The 15,927-nt window shown below is 30.2% G+C and overlaps 2 long non-coding RNA genes across 2 annotated transcripts; both read right to left on the bottom strand.

The window, feature by feature from the left end:
• Positions 1-5,170: 5,170 nt before the first annotated feature.
• On the bottom strand, positions 5,171-9,262 carry LOC105323096 (uncharacterized). The gene is made up of 5 exons (XR_010710530.1): positions 9,121-9,262; positions 8,970-9,025; positions 8,157-8,294; positions 7,928-7,987; positions 5,171-5,619 (listed from the first exon to the last, which is right to left on the bottom strand). It is a non-coding gene; the product is annotated as an uncharacterized lncRNA (long non-coding RNA).
• A 5,086-nt stretch (positions 9,263-14,348) lies between these two features.
• LOC136272318 (uncharacterized) lies at positions 14,349-15,170 on the bottom strand. Its single transcript, XR_010710300.1, has 3 exons — positions 15,097-15,170; positions 14,724-14,864; positions 14,349-14,461 (listed from the first exon to the last, which is right to left on the bottom strand). It is a non-coding gene; the product is annotated as an uncharacterized lncRNA (long non-coding RNA).
• Between the last annotated feature and the right edge of the window lie 757 nt (positions 15,171-15,927).

Raw genomic sequence — 15,927 nt, 5'->3', positions numbered from 1 at the left:
ATATAATTTACTTTCAGTATTGCTTGGTTTTTCAATTAGTTCTGTCGTAACAGTCTTGTAGTTGAACTGAATTGTAGAATGAATCTGAAATTCTGAAAGAACGCATCATTTTACATTGAACTATTTTCTCACAACCCTATAAAACACTGATCTATTTTATCATTACTGGATTATTAAACAATAATCTGAACGATATAAATAGACATTAATTTTTACTATTTGTATATCGATTCCTTTTGTTTAATGATAAAATGGTATATAATATAATTAGATAATATGAAAAACACATCTGTTTAGTTTAAATAAGATGGTCCTTTCAAATGCCTAATTGGGTTTATACGAATTCGTACCTATTGAAGACTGCATACACCCGTTGACATGATCACAATAGTTAGGTTTACACCAACATAAAGACTGACAATCCTGTCCATACCAAGGTAATCGACATTTTATGTCACAATTTACTCCAAAGAATCCCTTGTCACAAGCTATGCATAAGATATTCATTAAAGAAATTAACATGAAAAGTTAATCAGAATATATTCTTGATTATTCACATGATTAAACAATGAGAATCCAGAGGTCTTCTCAGAAGACTTGATCACGTACAAACCAAGTTTATATCGCGGTGATCCTTTTACTATTGTTGTTTATTACATATATTCAAGTATGTGAAAAAAAACCAAATCAATCAGAACCACACATGGTATTGTTTTTAAGTTAACAATAATGTTAACACAGAAACTACCGTCTTTGCTATTCTAGTAGTACAAATAAGACATTGCTGCAAATATATGGATCAGGTTTTAAAATGTTAAAGTATTCTCAGTTAGAGCAGATATTAGAAAGAAATGAATGTACCTAGACATCTGTTTTGTACATGATCCCATTCACAGCATGATAATGTTCCATAAAATGATCTACAAATAAATCATATATATATATATATATATATATATATATATATATATATATATATATATATATATATATATATATATATATATATATATATATATATATATATATATATATATATTGGGAATGTCAACCTGACTCGGTTGGCTTAGTCGATTAATCGGAGCCTTTAGTCGAGCAATAGTCGAGTACTCGTTCATTTATATTACTTGAAACTGTGTGTCCTTACTCTACCGACACATTCACTGTAACTTGACCATAAAACACTTTCAAACCCATTTAAAAACTTGTGATAATACGCACTGTAGCTGTATTTGATTTCAAACAAATTATAAAAAAAACATTTTATCTATAGATATCCACACGCTAATGTTTTTGCTATTCCCTTTTCCTAAGACACTTACACATAATTGAGCTCCATATCATCTTAAGCAAACCAAATGTGACCTGTTTCATGTTAACTCATTGTGCAGTGTCGTGCCAAAACAACCATTAAAGTTAATAGTTATATAAAAACAAACGCCTTCAGTTGATATGATTATATTTTTGATTAATACAAACATAAAATTAAAAAATGGAACCGCAGATTGATCTCTTTAAGGACATGTTTACATAAGTACTTCTATTCAAAACAATAATTTGGCATACAAATTCAACAGAGATCAATGTGTAGCTGTTTAAAGATATACTATGGACACCCGTGTAACTTAATTATAAATACTGAGAAAAGAAAACATTTTTTTTTTCGAAGTCCCAAAACTGCCACGTTATTAAGAATTTTTTTTTGAATTTCTTCACTTTATAACAATTAATTGACTAAGAAAATTTTAGTCGATCATCGGCGTGACCAAGCGATAGTCGGGTACTCGAGTACTCGTTGACGTCCCAAATATATATATATCAACGTATCAGAGTTAGCTATTAAAAGTCTTTAGACCATTATATATACTCACCTATGACAGATTTTCGTGGAGACAGCTGCAAACATTAGAAGCAATGTATAAAAAACAATGCACACGTTTACCATGTTCTTCTGTTGATGTGAATTGCGATATTTATGCTAAAGTCTTTTATATAGTTCAACGGCAGATGCTAACGTACAATAAAACAAACTTTGCCGTGATACTTGATTATGCAATAATTTAAAAAAAACAATATTCGGTTATGCAACAGCCAGGTGACACATGTTCTGGAAATAACTTTAATCAATACTATCGAATACACATCTGTAAAATTAAGGATTAAATTGAACGTATTTAATCATACACAAAATATTACGTTGATTAGTCTATGCAAAACGTTTAACTTGCTAGATACAACATCGTCAAAAATTGCATTATGTTTTTCCGTAAAGCAAACATAGTACACGCATGTTTTTTTTTAATTGACCTATATTGATGTTTTAATGAAATATAATGTTTAAGAGAACACAAATCTTGCTACCATGTAATTACGAAACATAAAGTACGGTATTTCCTTCTTAACAAACATAAAAGGTGTTTTACCATAGATTGTTGATAAAGTTGTTCTAGTGTTTCTTTCACATATTGATGTGTCGTCTATATGTGGTCTTGATCCATTTGTCTAAGATTAAGTGAACCCGAATCAAGCTGAGGAGATTTATTAATTAATTTAGTCCATTAGCACTAATTGAAAACAAGATTTATCAATGAGTACATATGTATAATATAGAATCGCGTCAAAAAATTGGGAATTCATGTTTGTGAATATTGGTCGTATTCTTTTCACATGAATGTGCATTAGAGATAACAATTCTTTGGAGGTTCGGTAGTCAACAAATGACATATCATAATAATAATAATCATACATTAATGTAACAAAGAAACATTAATAATAGACGGATTTCAGGGTTTATAAATTAATTGGTGTGTTTAACTACCATGATCGGTATCCATATTTATTTGTGAACAAAATATGATATTGATTCGATTAGTTATACATGTATTGGCTCTTCTAGAGAGACTTGATATAAAACATGAATGCAATTTAGGCAAAGTTTCCTTAAATCCATTAAATTGGCTAGCAATTACTTGTAGTATTATTGTGATTGAAATATTTTCTATCTTATGTTGGAAATTGCCAAGGAAGTATTTCAACAGTTGTCCTCATAAAAAAAGTACACTGCATAATTAAAACGTATATAAACAAACATTAAATAACATTATATAAATAGTGCCTGTTTGGGAGGGTAACAGTTGAAATTGACACCCCGAGAAAACCATTGTCAACCGACGCGAAGCGGAGGTTGACAATGGTTTTCGAGGGGTGTCAATTTCAACTGTTATCCTCCCAAACAGGCACTATTTATTTTGTTATACTGAATGTCTTTTTTAAAATTTTTAAGAAAATTTTACTGCTTTTATATAGGAATAACGTGAATTCTACAGCGAACCGTACGCGCATAATTTTCGCGCATGTAATATTTTTTAATGTTACCCGTTGCCAAGTGCGTTGCTAACGCTGAGGGTAATAGTAAATATTATTAACTGCGTCTTAACCAATCAGATTTCAGTATTTAACATGAAAGTATAACAATATATAAATAGTGCCTGTTTGGGAGGGTAACAGTTGAAATTAACTGCCCGAGAAAACCATTGTCAACCGACGCTCCGCGTCGGTTGACAATGGTTTTCTCGGGCTGTCAATTTCAACTGTTATCCTACCAAACAGGCACTATTTATTTTGTTATACTGAATGTCTTAATTTTAAAGAAAAATTTACTGCTTTTACATAGGAATAACGTCAATTCTACGGTGAACCGTACGCGCATAATTTTCGCGCATGTAACAATTTTTAATGCTACCCGTTGCTAAGTGCGTTGCTAACGCTGAGGGTAATAGAACGGATTACGAATTGCGTCTAAACCAATCAGATTTCAGTATTTAACATGAAAGTATAACAATATGTGTTGTGTAGAGGATGAGAACTGCTTTGAGTAAAACCGTTTTCTCAAAATACGTATTTGTCAAATATATGTGTACTACAGTTTCGGTTTTCTGCATCCTAGCTGATGCCATGTATGATAGAAAATCCTACACTACATTGAATCCACCTCATTTACACAAATATATTGTAAGCCGTATTTCCAACTTTCAACCTTTAGCTCACCTGAGCTGAAAGCTCAGTTGAGCTTTTCTAATCATTTTTTGTCCGGCCACCATTTGTTTGTCTGTCTTTCCATCTGTCTTTCCGTCTGTATACCTATATATATTTTCAACTTCTTTGTCAGAAACTTCTCAGTCAATTTATATAAACTTGGCATAAAGCCACCTAATAAGAAAAATATAAGTTTATTAAAGATGTTAAAGATTTATTATTCTTTGTTTAGTTAATTTTTTTTTATAAAAAACAAATTCACGAATAAATCTGAAACTTATCGCGTGGAAGGATCTTTAAAGTCACCGAAGATATAGTTAAGTCGAAACGGGGGTTCAATTTTTACAAAGAAATAGAATATTCTTAAAAAGTCTTCTTTTCAAACATCGTTTGGCTAGGAAAGCTTTAGAATGAGTGAAAGCAACGTAAGATAGTGGAGAATTAAGTTTGTTCAAATCATGTTTCCCGGTATAGGATGGGCCACCATGAGTTGGATGGTAACTGCATCATGTGTATTCTAATTATCTTTTTTTTACATCACGGTTCATATGAGTCACAATAATTTCTCTTGTGCGAAAATGTTCACGTTCAGCCTAACACGGCTATCAGATACTTGTCCAAACCTTTCATGCTTCATTTAAAACATATATCTATTATCCTATTCCTTTCACTAACAGTTTTATGTTCCACTAGTCTAACCTCATGGAAATTAAATAACGTACAATATCACCAAGGTCTAAAGGATATTGCATTTTTAAAATAGTACTAATTTTTTATTTTAAAGTATGTATTATTAATGAAAAAAGATGTTTCAAAATACAAAAATAAAAAGTTCAGTGGGAAAAAACATTCACCAGACCGTAAACAACTCAAAGTTTGACATCGAATTGCGAAGGACGTGGCTTCTTAAAAAAAGTAACCAAGCGTGTATTTCTTTTCAAATGGTTTCAAATTTCGTATAAGATGAAGTAGTGTTGTGTGAATTTATATTTCCGTACTGCTATAAGCTTTGATAAGATTTTTCATAAATTACACAATTTAAAACACATTGAATTTTGTTAAATCATTTAACAAAAACTAAAAGACTCTTGCCAACAGTTTGATAACTAAATTTTCATAAGAAACAAAGCAGCCTAGTGTCAAAGTTTGTTAAAGTAAAATACAGTTATTTATGGTGATAACAAGGTTACAATAAAAAAAATCAACAGTTTTGTTTTCATTTTGGTGAACTGAGGAAAAAAATGAAGTTTAAAATTTATTTCGAAAATTTCACACCAACCCGTTTGAGATGTGGATTAAAAACATTTATATTGTAATTTGTGTTTGAAATAATGTGGTAAAATATACAATTACAGTTTTGATGTTGAGGTTCAAATATGAGAGTTTATTAAATACATTTTTTTAAAATTGTGTCTGTTTCCACTGGACGGTTATCTAAAGATCGTGTGTAAAGATACATCATACATATGATTAAAGATACTGCTGTTAGTCCGATTATTGGATACAGTAGATTAAGTGTTTTCTTTGCATCACATTCAGAAGTATTAGCACATGTTGAAGAGTCTTCAGAAAGGTTGAAAGGATCTGGAACCAAAGATAAAAAAATGTTTGAATAAGTAATCTGAGATAACCAAAACATCAATACAAATAAAAAGAAATAAGACATCACGCATTATTGATTTGTTTTGTTTGAATTATATTTATAATAATTGATATTTACATTTTCATTTACTGCGATAATCACGTTTTGTCAATAAAATCAATAACTGCTAAGAATATCGTTTAAAATGTGCTTATGTTACATACCATGTAAGGTAAAAACACTTGAAAAATAAATCTGCTATTTCTTCACAATCTTTTTTTTCAATGCTTTGTTATATATTGAATCTTCTTTATAGTATACAGTTGTTGATTGAAAATGAGGGCAGCACGTTGGACCCGAAGGTATATATATTGCCAAAGGCCAAATACATTTCTGTTTTAGGTCTAACAAATCACATGCCTTTTGAATCACAGTCAATAACTGCTTTGTTATACCCTTTGCTTCAAATGCAAATATTACTTCCTGTATCGGTCAGAAATTCATGTCGCATAACTGTTTGGCTATTTCTGTTCCGGCGGAATAAGACACGTACATGTAATAGTTAGCTATGATAAAACTGTCTAACAATTTTGATATTTGATTAAAAGGCCGGCTATCATTTGAATTGTTGGATCGGTTTCAATTTTATCAACTTATAAAATCTATAAACTCATTAGTCCCATATTATTTAGTATCAATAACATTATGAAAAGTCATCCATTTATGCATTTTACTAAAAAAAAGAAAAAAAAAGAAAAAGAAACGGAACTAAAGCTATTATTAAAATCAAAAAGAAATCCCAATTTATAATGCACTATTAGTTAATGTAGGACATTCCTTTATCTATTTAAATCCGATTAAACATGTATACAAATATAGTAATTGGTTAAAAGTAAGAATTGAAGAATACAATTGTTTCTTAAAATTGTGTAACAATACTTTTGTTACAGTAATAGCTACTGTAGTCAGAATGAATATATGTCTGCCAAACTATATCGCTAGAACTTTTAATTTCACATAAAATTACGTTTTTAAAACCCATTTTCACACTTTTTCGCCTGCTTGTTTTCCGTAACGAGTTTGTGATCCCTGATATTTGCGTCTAGCTAATTTTTATGATAATAAAATATCACCGGTGTATGTTACAGTATTTCCGAATCAACTTTGTCGCCCGACTGTAACTTGACAGTGCATATTAACATTGTTCACTTTTACTGAAACGTGAACTATAATAACATGTAATATCATTTATTTTAATATCTTATTTTTCCAAAGCATATGAATCGTCGATCTGTGTCATATGATTATGCTATAAATTCTGTTAAAACATACTGTATCAAAAATAAAAAAAATATAAACCCCATAATGCTAAAAATACATTTCAAGACAATAAATGTGATTTGGCATATGCTACATTGTAACGTTGAATGCCTCTTCATCATGAGCAAAATAAAATTACCGTGATACCATTGAATAGCATTATTTATATATCTATCATAATAAGATAATTTATCCTAATGGAGATCGGTAATTAAATGTTTTATTGATCTAATGAGAATATATTATTCTCGGACTTTGTCCTCGGTATACTTTCTCGATATACTTTCACAAGGTGTAAAAAAACCAACAAAATGTATTGAACTTAATGAAAGGATATACTTGTTAACTATTTTGTGCTTACTATTGATTCCGATATATACCATTTACGAATCAAAGTACTGAAGTACTGAGGGGAGTTGATTTGATCGATTATCATTTATTTTAAAATCAACTTATCTTGCATGGCAATTAGTTTTTAGTCTGTATTTGAATCATTCACTTTAAATCTTTATTATATGAATTTTCAGACTTTTCCGACAAGAATTTCGAGAAACCTCATATGAATCATGTTGTGTAATACTTAAAGATAGATTTCAAACTATGTATTAATAATCGGAAAAATTCTAAAAATCGTATGGATCCAAGCCCTATTGATATCGAACTCTTGTATTGTTCAACCAGACGCTCGGCTGTCTCCGTTAATCTCCGACAAGCAAGAGAGCCTCTCTGCTAGTCGGAAATTTACGGAGACAGTCGAGCGTCTGGTTGAACGAGACTTAATTACACTCTGGCGTAGGAACACATGGCACTACAAAAATATCTAAATTATTCGTATCACATTCGGTTTGCCACAGTAACTGCATAGGAGAGTTGATTAAAATCAACTCCCAAAAATCATTATTATAAAAAACTGGAGTGTTAGCTTATCAAAATCGAATGTGTTAAAATTTAAGCTGTATTCTGTTAACGTTATTTGATTATTAACATCACCTATTCGTTCCTCTGTGACAGTGTTGTAAATCAAGTGCTGTGTAGAATGAATCTGATAGTCTGTAACACAAAAACCTCGCTTTTATGCATATTATCAATCATTTTCAATTTAATATGTACATTTGCCACTGCAAAGATATAATGAGATATTCTAGAGAAAAATTGTGATTTTAAAAATTCAAAAATATTTTTGTTTAATTTCATAATTTATGAATACACGTGTACATACCCCTAATATACTGTTCACATCCTTTAGCATGATCACAGTAAGTGACAGTACAGTTGCACAAAGATTGACAGTCCTGTCCAAACGTGGGATAACGACACTTGGTGCCACAATCTTTTCCATATAATCCAATTTCACAGGCTATGCATTTAAGAAATAAACAACGTTATTTAGTGAATATGGCGTTATGAATAGCAATTGCTCTGTTGGCATATTCCATGATGCGCGCTAGCGCATCATGGAAAATATGCCAGCAGAGCAGTTGCTATTCATAACGCCATGTTCACTAAATAATCGTTGTTTATTACTTATATTTGCATTTTACCACTCGCAAATACCCTGTATTAGCCTAGACCTTGACATTTAGCTAAACATTAAAAGTAAACATTCAGACTGTAATGTATCTTTTTAATTCACATAGATTTGTTAACAGAATCAATGATATGTTATAACAGTAATTCCTTTAAAATGTTATCAAAAACATGTTTTAATATTACATGTAAATACGTCAATTTTAATGGAGTTAGAGAAAAACACATGATGTATCGTATAGTGGTTTAAATCTACCGGTATAACCTCATGGAAAAGTATATATAACGTTACACCTTTATGACGTCATAGTATACTGACAGAGCAATTGCGATTATAGAGAAATAATTGCAGCTCCTCCGTATTGGCTTACAGTGGGAAAGAACAATAGAAATGCAAATATATAAATATGAATATCAAATGTTTACACTTGTGTGACTACTGTTTGATGTTTTAACACATACAAGTTAAAATTTTCTTTCAATAAATTTCTAAGACAATATATACCTATACATTTATCTTGAACCCGTCTGTACCCGTCACAACAATATTGTCCATCTATTCTAAAAAATAAATAAATAAAAATTCATGACACATGATTTATTGAGATAAATAACATTTCTGAAACATTCATTCTAAATATTATTCTTATACTTACCCTTTACAGATATTCATTGATACAGGTACAAGCATTTGAAGCATAATCAACAAAGCGAAACAAAAAGTAATTGCATCGTCCATTGCATCTGCATTGTTATAAATATGCAAGGACAGCCAAATTTTTCTAATTATCATTGTATAAGTATGTTTTTATGTTCCGTGAAGTTCACTTAATGAAAATGACAAACTTTGAGATCATAGCAATGTAACATGTGCGATATTTTCATTTGCAAATGATTCCTCAATTAACGAGCAATGTTTTCCTGGTAATGCCAATTGGTGACAGATGTAGCGGAAACATATTTCAAACAATTGCATAAATTTGAAGTGCAATGATAATTATGGCATTTGTAAACAATATATGAATGATGAGTATGATAGTATACATGTGGGAGTAAACATACTGCATTGATATTTAGAGTTGTTCTCAAAATATCTGTGTGAATAACAACCAAAGTTCATGCTTTAGGGTTGTATTTAACCACTTTAACCACATCTTCAGTCTCTTTTTGTCCATACATATTCTTGTAAATATGAAGTTTAATATTTCAAATCAATGTTGTAGAACACAGAAAGGTTAACCTTATGTATAAAGATTTCAGAGTTTATTGAGCGTATTAAAATTTATGGAAATATATGCACACCGTACCACACCACACCGTACCACACCACACCACACCATACCGCACCACACCGTACCACACCTACCACACCACACCACACCACACCACACCATAACATATCAACTTTCTGATAACGAGAAACAGCAACCAAGTTAGACAAAAAGTCGTTAAAAATCATATCATGTTGATTGGTATATTAATAAAAAAAACAACCATATCATTAATTATATACAATCAGATTTATACAAATAAAACCATGCCAGTATTACGGTGGCACATGTACATGTAAATTGTAAAATGTTTGTGTTTTTTTCCTTACGTTATTTTTTATCAATTATTTGACCTAAACATTCTAGTCGTGCTATTAACAACATGTTATGTTAAGTGAAACATGTGTTTAATGATTTAAAGTATTGTGTATAATATCAGAGCTGAATGAAAGTGATTCCGACATTTTTTAAATTCAATATAAAAGAATTATATACTTCTTTATCAATATTAAATGCATTTATCATAAAACTATAAATCATAAAGTCTTGATGATATACCGAAAATTTATATTCATTACTTCAAATGGATTTTTTTTTTTATAAAAATGGAGTTGATTGTTAATAATAATAATTTTATGTATAGAATGGAAAAACAAAGTATGTATAATAAAGTTGTCGTTAAATGCCAATGAATAATTTCAATACTTTTGACTGTGAAATAATTCTTCTTTATGCAATCATCGGTGACAATTATTGATAATTAATTATCTTCATTAATAATTTCATGATATCTTTTTAACGTCTAAAAATGGATATTAAATGGCATTTAAATGCAATTTGGCCAGTTCTCTTTAATACAAGATATTCATTAAATGAGTCTCAATACCATATTACAATGATATGCACACAGAAAATAGAACAACAAAATACATTTGGATGAATTATTTATGTTAAAATCAAGTGCATTTCAAGATTGGCTTTCGAAAAAGTATGATGTTCAATTGGTAGCTAAAAATAAAATGATTGTTTCACACCCAGCAGAATATGAATATATATATGCTTTAGATAGATATCATTATGTTTATAAAATGCAATGAATTAGCTGTCCTTAAGATCTAGAGGAAGAAAACTCACGTCATATTACGCATAGAAATATTGATGATTGCCGTCGAGGATGTGACCTGCAACCTTTTAAGCATAACTTGGGGCCCAATAAGTAGAGATAAAGCGTATGTTTTTTCTGTTTCTAACATTTGTCAAGATGACTGATACTTACACGAATTAAAAATTTTTTTTACAACCACGGGAATTTTCAACTTAAAGGATCAAACGTTACAATCAATGAAATTAAATAAATGAATTCAGCTATAAAAGAGCGGTGGGATATATTTTCAACGTCTTTAGATTAAACCAAATTTCCAGAATAAATGACTGAGCTTAGTTGATTTTTCATGAAAAAGAAAATAAGAAATAAAAGTTAAGTCGTGATTTATTAGGAATCAAGATGTCAAAAAACTTTTAGTCATTATGCATATACGCTTGATGAATGTTATTGTATAACCGTTTTAATAATGCCGAAATTATGTAAGCATTTAAACAGACAAGATATATCAAATATGCGTTTTAAAAATAAAGTAAAGTAGATATCTATAAATGCATAACAGTAATAATATGTTTATCCAATTGTTCTTTGGTTGCAACAAAATAACGCGAGCTATTAATAATCCATCTCGCCTTGAAACTGTTTTAAATACTCCTGAAACCTTTAACATAAAACATTTAAACACACTCTTGTCACTGTGTACTGCAAACATATTCATCAGGCTCAATGGAAAGTTTATGAAGTCAGATTAGAAAATCAAAACAATGACTTTACTTCAATAAATATTGTAAAATATTTTAAATTTTCTAAACTGTACTGGAGTTAAAATGACGGCTCTCTAACACACGTGCGTACCAATACATCATATATATGATAAAAGACACCGCTGTAAGTCCAATTATAACAAACATGAATTTATTTATTCCTTTAGATTGTCTTTTCTTGGTATCACAAATCCTACTCTTGAAATCTGTTAAGTTGTCTGACATAATATTGAAAACACCTAAAATATAAAATATAAAAAATGTATAAACAAATCTTTAACAAATACGAGGGTTGTCCAAAATGTTCGTGTACACATGTACTCTTATTCAAAATAACAGCACCATTATCAGGAAAGTATTATAGTTTTATGATATAGAGTATATTAATGTATATGTATAAAAGTTAGAGCAATGTACATTTTTGTAATGGAGTTTTCAATGTATATACATTGCCAATACAGGCCGCACGGCCCAGTCTGATGTTGAGTTATAACGACGTTTCTATAACGTCGTAGTCCTGGGTCTACCTGAAAGTTATATGCCGCATTCACCGTTTAATCAGAGAGTACACGTACAATCGCATATTCAATCAGAATATCACTTGTGCCACGTGTGAAAGTAAACTCGAACTATTCTGATGTTATTCCCGTTCCCCCAATCGGTTGTTTTGTTTCTATCGGTGTTTTATACCTAAGCCGACACAATTTGATGATGGTGCACTGTTCCGTGCGGTCATATGACGTCGCATTTTTAAAGATATATTCTTGCCGTATTACTGTGGTTTCATTAATATGCAAGGGCATCAATTATCGTGGATAAAGTGAAAATCACAGTTTCAAGGATACGTAAATTCGTGGCCAATGACCATATTAATACAAAATGTTAATAAAAATTGCACTTCAATGAACATTTAATTTCGTGAATCAACTAAACAATGAAATCCACGAAAATTGGTATTCAACAGATATTAATGAAACCACAGTATCTTTTAAAAGTCCTTTGCTGGTTTAAAAAAAAAATTAAACGACGTATGGAAATGACGTTCACCATACAGACTACATCACAATAGAAGATTATGAAGTTTTGAGATGTTTTATAAATACTGTAAACATTCATATCTAAAAACTCAATTACAAAGATTGGACAATTTTTACGGTTGGCCGTGCGTTCTTTCCGCGACCCTTTAATGCATTAAAAATCTTCTTTATTTCTATGAAAAAATAAAAACCACTTTAGTTTGATTTGAAATTTAATGACAATTACTAATATATACAATTTGTATAAATAAGCCATTTAAACTGACAAAAACGCGATTGTTCACACGCTTTTTGGACAACCCTCGTATATACCAGAAGTATACTTTTAAACAAACCGCTGTGATAGAAGGTTTTAAACAAACATTCTCCACTTAATTCATTAAAGAGTTGTTTCTCGTGCTAAACGCAGAGTGAAAGTATACGTTTCCAAAAAATAACTAGTCTATCGTTTTTCTCCCATTGACACACGTTTTGTGTAAATATGATTCCGGTATAAACTGTATATATCTAAATACATAGAGCACTTACGGATCACAAGGATTATGTTTTTGATAAACTATGTAAGCGATCACATCATTGAGTAATTGGAGTTATCAATTTATTCTTATTATCCTGCTTACATTTAATTTTGATCGGATATTGAATAGAGGTTAATCAGTTTATATAAATATTCACTGAATGGTGCTACATGTATATGCAAGGAATGTCTATTTTGAAAATTACCAAGTGTGTATTTATATATTGATGTTTTATTCATATTCTGTTATATTATGTAAAGTAGCACACTAGACATAGCTGTAATTTCTCATGATTTATCTCATACCTGTGGTGTATATTACCTGTGTAAAAAACATTTGCTATATCAAACGGGTAATGCTCTATCAAATACAAATATGAAGGAAAACACTTAACTGCGTAGCATAGGCGTCGGAACCGGGGGGGGGGGGGGCTAAGCTTCTCCACACATAGCGCTCTGGTTGAGTTTATATACAAAAACTTACCGAAATAATGTTTCTTAAGACTTTTATTCCACCACCAGTAAGCATCCTGATTCACTTTTTTCAATTTAGAATCACTAGGCTAGTGTTTCGAGTTAATTCAAACTAACGTGCATTCGCAACTTTGAGTATGTCAACAAACTTGATTATTCAAGTCTTCTCATCAGTATTTCCATCTAATCAAGTGCATTAGCTCTAAGAAAAGTTATTCAGAGCTTAAAAAATATTTGAAGGGTTATTTCCTATAAACTTTACATTAAAACATTTAGATTTATCTCAGAAATAACGTACTAAATTGTATTGCACAAGGTCAAAATAACCGCATAACACAACGTTGCATTATCGTTTTTGATCTTTGAAAAAGAACTATTCGGGTCATTCAAGATTGTATGAGATAAATAGTACATCTATAATTGAGTAATTTTATATTTGCTTTATCCAACTCGTTGAAATGATTAAATTCGCTCGGCAAGGCTCGCGAATATATACACCATTTTAACTCGTTGGATAACGCAGATATAAAATCACACAATATAGATATTCTCTATAAATTACACATAAACATTTGGCGATGATTTTACATAAAAAGTATCCAACATTCTGTTTAATAATTCTATAAATATTGATTACATGATATAAAATGTATTGATTTATTTTGAAAGTTGGCGTACTCCAGGTATATAGGAAGATATAAATTACAATTTAAATGATAGTGGACTTAAGCAGAGTCGAATTTACCTTTATCAGTGATGTTGCTATCTAAGATCATCTGTTCCTTAGTGACAGTCCTTAAGTTCATATGAGTTGTAGATTGAATTTGATATTCTACAACAAACTCTCTTTATTTGTATATATTATCATAATATTGTATTTAACATCTTTTTAAAATTACAAATTACCTTCTAATTCAATTAAAGGAAATCAAGAAATAACAGATCGAAAAAAGAAACAAGAACGCGCAGAATTAGTTTTTATACGAAACAAAATTTGATAAAATACAAAGGTATATATCCCTGTATATTGTATACTAACACATATACATATATTATGAAATTGAGATCTATGATCTATCAATGAAGGATCTTACCGGAAAATCGCACACAACCGTAGGCATGATGACAGTACATTTGTGTTGCATTACAGTCACAAGAAGACTGGCAGTCTTGTCCATATGAAGGATGTAAACACTTGGTAACACAGTTTCTTCCAGTAAATCCAAGTTCACACGCTAAAAGTATTATATCTAAAGTTTTTTGAATTCATGAAAATGGTAAAATGTTCTGTGAAAGTCAAATTCAATAATATAAAAGATTTCCCTTTTTCATTGAGATTTTTAGCATGACGTTTCAGCGACTCTTGTTATCAGATGTTAGATAAATTTCGCTTTACCATTACTTTTCTCTTAGGTGTCTGATGGTATTCTCTTTACCATTTAGTATATAATATAAACAAAAACATACGTATACATGTATCTTGTGCAATATCCAACTTGTACCCTTGGCAACAATCATGTGTTCCATCTTTGCTACAAAGTTTCAAGAATACATCTCTTAGCAATTAAAGTAAAACAACAAATTCTAAAACAATAATTGAAAAGAGAAATGATTTTTACCTACTTGGCACATAAATTCATAGATCCAACTGCAACGATTTGATACAGTATTACATGAACCGTGTCAATGGTCATTATATCCATCACTGATTCTGACTCTTTTACAATCTGTTTTATGTGAAAGGAAACCGTTTTACAAATCATCACATAGATCAGTGATGTTTGATATTCACGTTCTGTATCCCTGTTCCTTGTACATGTATATTATATTGACTTGTTTTAATATAGATACTTTAATTTGAAAATAATTAATGATGATACTTAATCAGACAATTAATTTCACGCATGTGCTGAAATAGAAATCAATAGAGCTAACTCAGAACACTCTTCAGAATATGCTCATGTCATTTGATATAATGAGAAGTTCAGGATTACAATATGGTCATATTAATGTATTTTTTATGTTAAATACCTAATGCCATCTGCACTGGAAGAGTACACTTTGTGGTTAAAACTTATCTCGTCATGTTTAAAAATCTGTTTTCCATTTGTAAATTAAACGTGACAAAATACTTGTTCTTCAACTACGTGTTGAATGTGACAATTCTTCATAAAAAGATCGATTTCATCGTATAGGGACTGTTTTGCGTTTTTGTGGACTTTTTAATTTTAAGTTAAACTATCAAGGAACTTTTCACATAGAGATAAATTTAATAAAAAAACATCACTTATATTTTAA

Source organism: Magallana gigas, chromosome 10 (genome assembly GCF_963853765.1).
Source record: "Magallana gigas chromosome 10, xbMagGiga1.1, whole genome shotgun sequence".
Lineage (NCBI taxonomy): Eukaryota > Metazoa > Mollusca > Bivalvia > Ostreida > Ostreidae > Magallana > Magallana gigas.
Note: the sequence above shows the minus strand (reverse complement) of the source record. Positions and strands in the feature narration are given on the sequence as shown.